We start from the raw sequence: 13111 nt of genomic DNA, 5'->3' as shown, positions 1-13111 counted from the left end.
TTATCTGTTATTCACAATGTGCATTTTGATCCAACAGGCTTTACATAATACAATTAAAATAGACAATAATAGCAGAACATTTAATTTTTAGACAATTTTTCTTTTAGTATTTAATGTGCAATGAGGAGGATCATATTTTATATCGCTGTCACATCAAGCTGAGATTTGAAAATGTATTTATATTTTAAACTTTTAATCACTGTCTTCCAGTGCATGCTGAATACTTTGAACCTGATGCTAAGTTGAATGTGTGCCAGTTTGAGTAACATAAATTATGTAAATTTTTACTGCGTATCTCCAGAAAGAAAGTGCACACATATACATGTATGCAGACTTCCATGCATCTGACAAGTGATTTGTAGAGGTTTTATTTATTTTCTTATTTTTTAATTTTTTAATATGATATGAAAATCGGTAAAACATAAGTTGACCACAGTGTACATTTTTCTATCCAGAGCAGTCTACCATTGCAAGTCAGTGATGGTACAGAAATTCACAGACCATATGGCAGCTTCCAATCAGCCACTTTTACGACTGGAGAGACAGAACGGGAGGGAAGAGGTGATCTAACATAGGCTAAATATAGTAAGAGTGTGTTCACACAAATGTGGCTGAGAGATCGGCCTGGAGATGCAGAGGGAAGGTGCAAATACATGATGATGATTACTTGCTAGCTCTAGGTAGCCACTTCTGATTAGCTGATTTGCGAATTCACTTCTAAATCTAATAAGTAGAGATGTTTACTGACCCGTGTTTTGGTTTTGGATCTGTTTTAACTTTAACTCTTAATGACAGGGCAATGACACAAACACACAGCAGTTTATCTCACATCTAGGAAACATTGCCACACAGCAGTGTCAGAAAAGAAAAGTGGTGCAAGATGGAATTGTTCTTCGGCCCACCCAGCCACCCATATGTTAAAAAGCTTTAACAAATTCACAAAGAAACAGGAGGGGTAGCAGGTACAGTTTAACAAGTCAAGTACTTCAGCGACTAGGAGTGCCACTTTTTAGGCTGAAGTGCTTGGTTTGTTAGGGCCCCCACAAAACAAGCTAACAATGGGCTTAAGGCAGCTAAGCTAACAGGGCTGTCAAAGAACTGTAAGACTGCAGCAAGCCGGCTGGTTAGAGCAAAGGCACCACACACACATCAGTTTATATCACATCTAGGAAACATTGTCACACAGCAGACGCAGGAAAGTAAAGTGATGTCCTTAGACCCTTCAACCCACCCTTATGTTGGATTTACATAATATGATTATTGGGCAGCAGACTAGACAAAGTTATAAAGTTGACAATATAATGACATCGACAGTATTATTAGGACAATTGAAGTGTGTTACACTCACCTTTTCCCGTTCCTGCACTGCGATCGCTGCATCACCTTCTCTCTTCCGGGTCCCGGGTGTCGGCTGCTCACATGTTCGCGGTGGGCGGGGAATTCAAACTGACCTCTATGTAAACCCTGCTCTGACGCCTGGGCAGTATCAGAGCAACTTCCTCCGTTCCTGACTAGGTGTTCTCAGTGTGTGTCTCCTGTGTAAAGACCTGTTTGTTTTACTGCGGTTCTCCTTCCAGTGTACCAGACTCAGGTTTCCTGACATTGTTTCCTCTGTTGTCCTTGTGTACTGACCCTGCTATCCTGACCACGCATATTCTGACATTCCTGTGTGCTGACCCGGCTATCCTGACCACGCATATTCTGGCATTCCTGTGTGCCGACCCGGCTATCCTGACCACGTATATTCTGGCTTTCCTGTGTACCAACCCGGCTATCCTGACCACGCATACTCTGGCATTCCTGTGTACCGACCCGGCTATCCTGACCACAGTGTTGTCTATATCCAGTTCCTGGCTCCAGTGTTGCCTTCAGGGGGTTTGTTAGAATCTAGAGGAAGGCAAGTACTCCATATTATATTACTTCCTCGTTACATTACTGTTACAAAGTGTACACAGTATTTATTAGGAACAAGACAATTCAAATGTAGAAAGTGTCATCCCTAACTCTAGACCAGTGTTGGCTAACCTGTGACACTCCAAGTGTTGGGAAACTACAAGTCCCAGCATACTCTTCCAGCAATAAGCTGCTACATATTGGCAAAGTATGCTGGGACTTGTAGTTTCACAACACCTGGAGTGTTACAGGTTAGCCAACACTGCTCTAGACCCTCTCCCTGTCCCTATCCCTATCCTTAGACCTGTCCCTATCCCTAGACCTGTCCCTCGACCTGTCCTTAACAATATCCCTAGCCCTATAATAATACTGTCCACATTTGAATAGTTTACCTAATCATATTGTTCACCATGTGAATTGGCGACCTAATAATACCGTTGACACCTGAATTGTCGACTGTTACACAAGCTGATAAACCAAGGGCAAAATGTCAAACAGTGCAAGATTGTTCTTGTAAATATGATATAAAGGATATGTACAGTTTAATAAACCAAGCACTTCAGCGACAAGGACTGCTACTTTTGCTGTTGAAGTGCCTGGTTTGTTTGGGCCCCCACAAAACAATCTAACAATAGGGTTAAGGCAGGTAAGCTAACAGAGCTGTCAATGAACTCTACAAGGGCAAGATGTTGTTGTCATCATCGTCAGCCTAGTCCTCACCCTCATCAGTGTACGTCATCTTCACACAATAAATATTCATCCCCGCTGGAATCCACCATTACTGAAGTGTCTATACTTTGATGTAATTGCTAGTAAAGGCCTTCCTCATGGAATTTGTAGTTCATTGTGATGATCATTTTTTAGTAACTACAATCTACAAAACTACGCCGATCAATGACAAGGTTCCCGGCTGTGCTGAAAACTCTTTCTGAGTACACACTGGAGGATGGCAGCCTTAGGTATTGCAATGCGAGTTTGTACATGGGTCTCCAAATTGCCTTTCTTTCCTCCCAGTATGTGAAGGGACTGTCTGATCTGTCTATTTCTATATTGTTTTTTCATGTAGCACACAAATACTTGATATATTTTCGTACACTGAAATATAAAGTTGATATTTGTGTGCTGCATGAAAAAACAGTCAATATTTAACTTATGTGCAAAACAGAATACTAATTTGCACCCCTTGCATTGTAACATGGTTTTGTCCAGGAGTCTTAAATAAGAAGTTTCTCAAATTAGGATCCTTAATGAATCAGGCCCATAGTTCTTAAACCTAGGATCAAGTACAGTCGCCAAAATGTAGTGATCCGATTAACAAGATGTTGATAACTCTTGGATCTTGGCAAAGAGAATAAAGTACTTGATCTACAAGTCTGACATACTTAAGCGTAATTGCTTTGTTTCATCTCCTCCTTCAATTTCTCAAGCTGCTTTTCCAAAAGTTTAATTAAGGGAATCACTTGGCTCAAGCTAGCAGTATCTAAGCTCACTTCACAGGTGACTACTTTGAATGGTCTTAGCACCTTGCACAACACGGAAAGTATTCTCCACTGTGCTTGAGTAAAATACATCCCCCCTCTTTTCCCAATGTCATGGCTTGTGGAGTAAGCGTGGATGGCTTTTTGCTGTTACTCCATCATCAGAAGCATATACAGGGTGGAATTCCACCTTGTTACCACCTCTTGCTTCAGTTGGTGGCAAGGCAAATTAAATTGTACTTGTAACTCCTGCAATCTCCTACATGCTATTGCAGAATGCCGAAAATGTCCCTAAATTTTTCGGGCCACAGACATCATCTCCTGCACTCCCATGTCTTTTTCAAAAAGCTCTGTACCACCAAATTGATTGTGTGAACAAAACAGGGAATGTGATGGAATTCACCCTGTTGTAATGCTCTCACAATATTGGTGGCGTTATCAGACATTACATATCATGAGGAGAGTCCAAGTGGGAAAAGCCATGTCGCAAAAACATCCCTTAGTTTTTGTAACAGGTTATCAGAGGTATGCCTCTTAGTGAAGCCGGTGAAACACAGAGTAGTCTGCCTCTAAAAAATCTGGTGTTGTTGGGTAGATGCTGCTGCTGTTCCCTCTGCTGAAGGCGATTTTCCAACCCAGTGGGCTGTCACAGTCATATAATCTTTACTTTGTCTAGTTCTGCTTGTCCACATCCCAATTTAAAGCGCTACGGAATCTGCTGGCGCTATATAAATAAATGTTGATGATGATATCTGTGGTTAGGTGTACAGTGGGTAGAATGGCATGTTGTATCCCAATAATTACATTTTACGAACCTTCTGGTAGAGGTAAGGAATTGCTTTTCTAGTAAAATGGTTTTGTGATGGAATTTGGTAACTGGGACACAGAACCTAAATTAACTGTCTAGAACCAACTGCATTAATTGTGGATATTGTACGCAGATCCAATACTAGCATAGTCGCCATGTTGTCTGTGATCCGATTTGCGACTGGGTGACAGCTTTCATACTTGCTTCCTCTTGCAAAGAATTGTTTAACAGTCAATTGTTGTAAACGACTAGTAGTGTTCTTGGTCTGTGTGAGGAAACGGGGTATTACTAGACTGAAAACTTTTTAATCATCACCTGTTTCTCACAGTTTAATGTACTTTTTAATCCTTGGCCCAGTCTAAGTATATACACCAGAGCATCGGTGTATTATGTGTATTATTATTTCATATTATTAGGTACTTTTTGCCCTTGCTATAACCTGCAATATAGTATGTATTAGAAATAGAAAGAATATTGTTATATTGTGTGAAAATAACAGGACAGCAGAAGTAAAGTTGCTTGTGTTAGCTAAGGTAATTACCATTTGTCTCAATGTCCATTGTTATGAGGTGTGGCTTAGATCTGGTTTGTAATCAGAACAATGGCAGCCCATGTTAATTAGCTAGGTCAACAGGCAATCTGAGAGGTAATTAGGTTAGAACTTCTAGATGATATGCAATGTGCCTCCACAGTAATATACTGGCTGAAATATCATTGGGAAATGTATTAACATATATCAATATTAATGTTATTGTATCAAAATGTATCACAGAGTCAGATTGTGTAATGCTGCAGATACACTTTGTCAAATGTATTATTGTTTCTTGCAAGCGTGAAGTGTCATCCCTTGATGTAACCCTTTGTTTAGTGTATTCAGTCAAATAGCTAATTCAGTCAAGCCATTCCATTGTATAATCAAGGTAACAAAGACATTATGTCTAACAGTTAAAGTGTCCACTGATAGACCCCTGCTGAAAGGGGGAGGATTGAGACATTTGACCCTACTCCCTGTGTATACAGCCAAGAATGGAAGGAGAGCAGGATGCCAAGAGAGCTATTCTAGCTTGGAGGATCCTGGTGTACAAGACATCAGCAAAAAGTACTCTGGGCAGGCATTGTAGTGCCGCTGGAGGAAACCCTACCAGTACAGGGTCTGTGTGAGCCAGTATCCCACGCTGGGCGACATGGTAACTCTCTAGCTAAACTGTAGGGGTAATATTAAGGGAGGATAAGACTCTTTCAGAGACTGAGATTATTACTTTGGAGTGCTGACTGCAAGTGGCTGCTGCAGGAAACATGCTACCATTTACCCTATATCTTGTGGACGTCTTGTGGTATCGTGATGTCGTAATAAAGCTTTATTTTGGACATACTCTGGTCTACCCAAGTGAGTTGAATCCCACAGAAGGTAACTGCCATCCCAGCTAAGGGTGGTATCCTCAAAATTTGTGGCAAGCAGTGGGGTCACTCGGCTCGGTGTCGCAAGAATCTGAAAGGCTGCAAAAGAAGCAAGCGGTTTCGGTCCAAGAGCCTTGTAGGTACAGCACAGCACGGGCTACACAGCACCCAGATGAAGCCTGTCAGAGGAGTTATTAGAAACGTGAGTCCATATCGATGGCACAGGTCAATGTGACTAGAAAGTGGATAGTGTCAAGAACACTATTACCCCTGTTTGTGGGTTAGCAATGGCACTGGAGATTGGAGAGTGACAAGAACACTGCCACTCCTGCTTCTGTGTGAGCAATGGTACTGAGCAATGTCACTGGATATTGGAGAGTGACAAGATCACTGTCTGCTACCCTTCTTTCTTTGTTAGCAATGACACTCAGCAAATGTGACTGAGAGTAACAAAAATACTGTCACCTTTTTTCTGTGTGAGCAATAGCACTGAGCAATTTCACTTGAGACTGAAAAGTTACAAGAACACTGCTAGCCCTGTTTCTATGTTAGCAATGACACACAGCAAAGTGACTGGAGACTGGAAAATGTAAAGAACACTGATACCTCTGTTTTTGTGTTCGTAATGGCACTGTCAAGGGCACTAGGAGTTGCTTACCCGAGTTTCACCAGATGGAACTCTGCTAGAGAGGCGGGGTTATGGCACGCACCTCAAAGCAGGCAGGTGAATGATTGGAGCGACACAACAGCAGGAGAGTAGAGATAGTCTGAGGAAGTGTCAGACGCCGTCCCCGCGCCTCCACGCTAAGCAGGGACGGACGTCTGACTCTCCCTGAGCGTCCCGTTGCTAGGCAACGGAGACGCATCTTCCGGCGGCGGTGTGCGCATGCGCGCCCGTCGCCATGACAACGGGACGTGCTGCTGAAGCTTCCTGTCGGCGGCCAGCTGTCTGACCGCCGAATCACTGTCCACCAATGAGCATGAAGGACCTCCTATATATATCCTGCTCTGACATCACTAGGATGCCAGAGCAACTAGTTATCTAGCCTCCAGCGTTCCAGCCATACATTCTACTTGTATACATCCTATTGATTCCTGTTACTGACCCGGCTTCCTGACCTCACCTTTGGATTCTCCCTGTGTCCTGCATTGCTACTTTGGTTTGACCCCGGCCTGCTGACTATCCTCTACCTCCTGAATTTGTACCTTATCTGCCCGCTTGGTTCTGACTCGGCCTGTACATTTACGGATTTGCCCTTTCCTCGCAAGTAGCTACCTGGGAGGGCCGCGACCTGCACGTCGCTCGCCGCGAAGTCCAAACTCCCTTGTGGGGGTCCCTGGTGAATACCGGCGGCGTGTTAGACTCCGCGCCTCCTTGACTAGCTGAGCCAATACTTGCAGGAACTAAAGTCACCTCTGTGACAGTTTGCTCTGGCCATGTCGACCGAGTCGTCTAATGAACCTTCAGCACGTGACCTACTACTCCATTTGGCGCATAGAGTTGAGAAACAAGAGGCTGAGCAAGCACAGTTGCTTCATTGTATTCAAGGAGTCGCCTCACGTCTCGAGACCCTCCAGACCTCTATGTCCGCAGCTCAGAATGTTCCCGTGACCACCTCTGCAGCTGCAGCAACTTCCTCCTCTCCTTCCGTGGCATCCACTGCTGTTTTGAAACTTTCTCCACCGGAGAAGTTTGACGGAGAGCCTAAGAGATGCAGGGGATTCCTGAACCAGTGTCTTATTCACTTTGAGTGTAATCCAGCATCGTTCCCCTCAGAACGCATCAAAGTGGCTTTCATCATTTCTCTACTATCCGGACAGGCTCTCGCCTGGGCTTCCCCCTTGTGGGAGCGAAATGACGCACTGCGTTCTAACTCTTCCACCTTTATTGAGACCTTCCGTAAGGTCTTCGATGAGCCAGGTCGCATATCCTCAGCCGCCTCCAGCCTCCTTAACCTCCGCCAAGGACCCATGACAGTCGGACAATACGCCATTCAGTTCCGCACCTTGTCCTCCGAACTCAGTTGGAACAACGAAGCTTTAGTAGCGGCATTCTGGCAAGGCCTGTCAGATCGAGTTAAGGACGAGTTAACGTCTCGTGAGCTTCCTACTGATCTGGATTCATTAATCACCCTATGCAACCGCATTGATCTACACTTCCGAGAACGTACACAGGAACGTTCCACCTCCAGACGGGTCCCTACTCGCCTAGCTCCCATGTTCCAAAATCCGATACTTCAGGAGGAACCGATGCAAATTGGCCGATCTCGGCTTTCTGCTGAAGAACGTCAGCGACGTTTCAAACAGAATCTGTGCTTATATTGTGGGGATCCTGGTCATACCATATCTTCGTGCACTAAAAGACCGGGAAACGCCCCCTCCTAGTCGGTGGCAGGGAGGCCGACTTAGGAGTTGGAGTTACTACTCCCTACACTACTGCTAGCACAGATTGCCTCATGCCCATCTCCTTGGACTCACCTGTCGGCCCCTTTGAGACCCTAGCCTTTGTGGATTCCGGCTCTGCCGGGAATTTTATATCTGCCACTCTGGCATCACAACTCCAATTAAATACACTGAAATTGCCTCAGCCGTTATTTCTCACCGCAGTGGATGGGAATCGGATCTCCAACGAGTCGGTTTCCCACATCTGTTCTCCTATTCGGCTGACGGTAGGGGTGCTACATTCTGAACTTATCGAGTTTTTGGTTCTTCCTCGTTCTGTCAACACTGTCATTCTAGGATTACCTTGGCTCAAACTTCACTCACCCCAGTTTGATTGGAATCGTGCTATGGTTACCTCTTGGGGCCCACAATGTTTCAAATCCTGCTTGTCTGGTCTAAAACCTGGCCACTCTACTCTTCCTTGTCGACGGACATCTCCTCAGACTGAATTACCATCTGCATATAACTCATACAGAGATGTGTTCTGCAAAGCTGCGGCTGAGGTCCTACCTCCTCATCGGGCCTGGGATTGCTCTATTGAACTTCTTCCTGATAAACCGCTTCCCAAGGGCAGAATTTACCCATTATCTCTCCCCGAGAATGCTGCCATGTCTACCTATATATCTGAAAATCTCCAGCGTGGATTTATCAGGAAATCTACCTCTCCCGCAGGGGCGGGATTCTTCTTTGTCAAAAAGAAAGACGGGACTTTACGGCCTTGCATCGATTACCGGCGATTGAATGCCATCACTGTGAAAAACAGATACCCGTTGCCACTCATCTCGGAACTGTTTGATAGGATCTCTGGATCCAAGATCTTTACTAAACTAGATCTGAGAGGAGCATATAACCTCATTCGTATACGCTCTGGTGACGAGTGGAAGACTGCCTTTTGCACTAAAGAGGGTCACTTTGAATATCTTGTGATGCCCTTTGGATTGTGCAATGCCCCTGCTGTGTTTCAGTCTTTTATTAATGAGATTTTTCAAGACCTTCTCTACGTCTCTGTAGTAGCCTATCTAGACGACATTTTAATCTTCTCTCCAGATCTGGCCACCCATCGTGCTCATGTAGGAGAGGTTCTTTCCCGCTTAAGAAGAAATAAGTTATACTGCAAACTCGAGAAGTGTGTTTTTGAGGTATCACAGATCCCCTTCCTGGGTTACATTGTATCTGGAGCCGGTCTGCAGATGGATCCTGTGAAATTATCTGCCATACTCGAATGGCCCAGACCGTTGGGACTAAAGGCAATTCAGAGATTTGTTGGATTCGCCAACTATTATCGACAGTTCATACCTCACTTTTCTTCCATCATTGCACCCATTACCCATCTGACCAGAAAAACAGCAAATCCTCTGGTTTGGTCTCCGGAAGCTATTTCCGCTTTTGAACTCCTCAAGAAAGCCTTCTCTTCTGCTTCAGTGATTGCTCAACCTGATCAGAACAAACCATTTTTAGTCGAAGTTGATGCTTCCTCGATTGGTGTCGGGGCAGTCTTGTCGCAAGAAACTAATTCTGGGAGACTAATACCTTGCGGGTTCTTCTCTAGGAGATTTTCCCCTTCTGAGTCTAATTACGGGATCGGAGATAAAGAGTTATTAGCTGTAAAGTCTGCACTTGAAGAATGGCGTCACCTCCTGGAGAGTGCTCTCCACCCGGTCACTGTACTTACTGATCACAAGAATCTCATCTACCTTCGGGAGGCTCGGTGCCTGAATCCCCGTCAAGCCAGATGGTCCTCATTTTTTGCTCGGTTCAATCTCAGACTCACCTACCGTGCTGGTTCACTAAACTCCAAGGCTGATGCTCTGTCCCGTTCCTTCGATACCTCTGATACTCCTCACTCGGTAGAACCCCCACCGGTCCTAGAACCTTCTTGCATTGTGGCAATCACTCGGACACCGTCTGTCGGTTGCTCCTTTCTGGAACCACACCTTCGTCTGAGGGCGCTCCGTTGGGCACATACTTCTAAGTTTGCTGGACATGCCGGATCAGAGAAGACTCTTTCATTACTTTCTCGGCAATACTGGTGGCCCACCATCCGTACTGACGTCCGGGAGTTTGTAGCCTCATGCACTACTTGTGCTCAGAATAAAGTACCTAGGCAACCTCCCGCTGGACTGTTACAACCCCTTCCAATTCCTGACCACCCTTGGTCTAGCATCTCAATGGATTTCATTACTGATTTACCACCCAGCAACGGCTACAACACCATCTGGGTCACTGTCGACAGATTTTCTAAAATGGCCCACTTCGTTCCCCTAAAGGGCCTTCCAACTGCAGCTAAACTAGCACAAATCTTTATCAAGGAGATCTTCCGCATCCACGGTTGTCCTCTAGAGATAATCTCGGACCGTGGCGTCCAGTTTATTTCTCGCTTCTGGAGAGCCTTCTGCAAGGACTTAGGTATCAGTCTTAAATTCTCCTCTGGGTACCACCCACAAACCAACGGTCAGACAGAGCAAGTAAATCAAGATTTAGAATTGTTTCTTCGTTGCTTTTCTTCACACAACCAATCCAATTGGAGTCTTCTGCTACCTTGGGCCGAATTTGCCCACAACAACCATAATCATTCTTCCTCTGGATATTCCCCATTCTTCACTGTATATGGGACCCATCCCATTCTTCCCTCGTTTTCTTTCCCACCCCCCACGGTCCCTGCCGCCCACGCTATGACTCAAGATATGGCTAAACTATGGGCTTCCACCAAACAGAATCTTCTCAAGTCTGAAAGTCATTATAAAACTTCCGCTGACAATCATAGAAGAGTCGTACCAGTCCTCCAGGTTGGGGACAAAGTCTGGTTGTCCACTAGGAATTTGAGACTTCGGGTTCACTCCATGAAACTAGCACCCCGCTTCATTGGACCCTTCTCAGTCACTCAAATCATTAACCCAGTTACGGTTAGACTCCAACTTCCTCTGGCTCTGAAGATCCATAACACCTTCCATATTTCCCTCCTTAAACCTCTGATACTCAACAAGTTTTCCCAGGTCACCCCTGTTCCTCATGCCATTCCAACCACTATGGGGGACGAATTTGAGGTTAGTCAAATCCTGGAGGAACGTAAATTTCGAGGACGGTTACAGTACCTGGTACATTGGAAAGGCTTTGGTCCAGAAGAGAGGTCTTGGGTTTTTAAAGAAGATTTGCATGCCCCAGGATTATTATCCGCCTTTCTTAAACGGCGCTCTTTACCAGATGGGTCTTCCGATTGTGAGGAGGGGGGTACTGTCAGACGCCGTCCCCGCGCCTCCACGCTAAGCAGGGACGGACGTCTGACTCTCCCTGAGCGTCCCGTTGCTAGGCAATGGAGACGCATCTTCCGGCGGCGGTGTGCGCATGCGCGCCCGTCGCCATGACAACGGGACGCGCTGCTGAAGCTTTCTGTCGGCGGCCAGCTGTCTGACCGCCGAATCACTGTCCACCAATGAGCATGAAGGACCTCCTATATATATCCTGCTCTGACATCACTAGGATGCCAGAGCAACTAGTTATCTAGCCTCCAGCGTTCCAGCCATACATTCTACTTGTATACATCCTATTGATTCCTGTTACTGACCCGGCTTCCTGACCTCGCCTTTGGATTCTCCCTGTGTCCTGCATTGCTACTTCGGTTTGACCCCGGCCTGCTGACTATCCTCTGCCTCCTGAATTTGTACCTTATCTGCCCGCTTGGTTCTGACTCGGCCTGTACGTTTACGGATTTGCCCTTTCCTCGCAAGTAGCTACCTGGGAGGGCCGCGACCTGCACGTCGCTCGCCGCGAAGTCCAAACTCCCTTGCGGGGGTCCCTGGTGAATACCGGCGGCGTGTTAGACTCCGCGCCTCCTTGACTAGCTGAGCCAATACTTGCAGGAACTAAAGTCACCTCTGTGACAGGAAGTTAGCGACTTGCAGCTATGGTTAGAGGAAAGTCAGCGACTTGGAGCAGTACACTGGAGGCTGAAGATAATGTAGACACGAGGAGTGGACATGGATAGGTGATGGTAGGTAGAGGAGGAGTCAGTGGTCTGCGTACAGCAAGTTGTACCACTGCAGTGATGGGAAGAATAGTACTGGTGCAGGTAGGAAGCAGAGTAGTCAGTGATCTGCGTTCAGCAAGTTGTACCACCGCTATGGTGAGGAGTCTGGTCCAGGTGTAGGTAGGCAATAGGAGAGTCAGTGGTCTGCGTATAGCAAGTTGTACCACCGCTGTGATAGGAGGACTTGTCCAGGTGCGGGTAGGTAGCAGGGAAGTCAGTGGTCTGCGTGCAGCAAGTTGTACCACTGCTGTGAGAAGGAATGAGGACTTGTCCAGGTGCAGGAGAGTGAAGTTGAAAGGCAAACTGTGGCTGTATGGAAACAGCGCGAGTAGAGCAATGTCTTGTGAGGCAGAGATGGAAGGCACAATGAATAGTCTGTATGGAGTTGATGCCTTGCAGGGAGGAGAAGCTGGTCACAGCAGATATGCACAATAACGCTAAGTAGCAGCGTGAGGAGATATCGTAGCTTGAGTGAAAGCTTGTCCTAAATGAAGCAATGCAGTAACACAGTCTATATGGGTACTTGTACCCTGTGCAGAAAACAACAATGGACACAACTGGTATGCGAGCAATAGGCAATAGTCAATAGTCAGTAGAGCATACCCAGTTGTGTAGATCCGGAATCAGCTGAGAAGTGAAGCGTTGTAGCGGTATGGGAACCGCCGCTGAGTTGAGCAGGGAGCAGCGTGGAAGCTGAAGCACGAGTAGAGCTGGAAGCAGTTTGGGAAACTGTACACACGAGTAGAGCTGGAAGCAGTTTGGAAACTGCACACAGGAGTAGAGCTGGAAGCAGTTTGGAAACTGCACACAGGAGTAGAGCTGGAAGCAGTTTGGAAACTGCACACAGGAGTAGAGCTGGAAGCAGTTTGGAAACTGCACACAGGAGTAGAGCTGAAAGCAGTTTGGAAACTGCACACAGGAGTAGAGCTGAAAGCAGTTTGGAAACTGCACACAGGAGTAGAGCTGGAAGCAGTTTGGAAACTGCACACACCTATAGAAATTCACTGGGAGTGAGACTTCAAGATCAGGCAACTACCTAAGGCTGCAGGTGCCTTAAGTAGGGAGGGT

This window comes from Mixophyes fleayi, chromosome 5 (genome assembly GCF_038048845.1).
Source record: "Mixophyes fleayi isolate aMixFle1 chromosome 5, aMixFle1.hap1, whole genome shotgun sequence".
Lineage (NCBI taxonomy): Eukaryota > Metazoa > Chordata > Amphibia > Anura > Limnodynastidae > Mixophyes > Mixophyes fleayi.
This window is presented reverse-complemented; position numbering follows the sequence as displayed.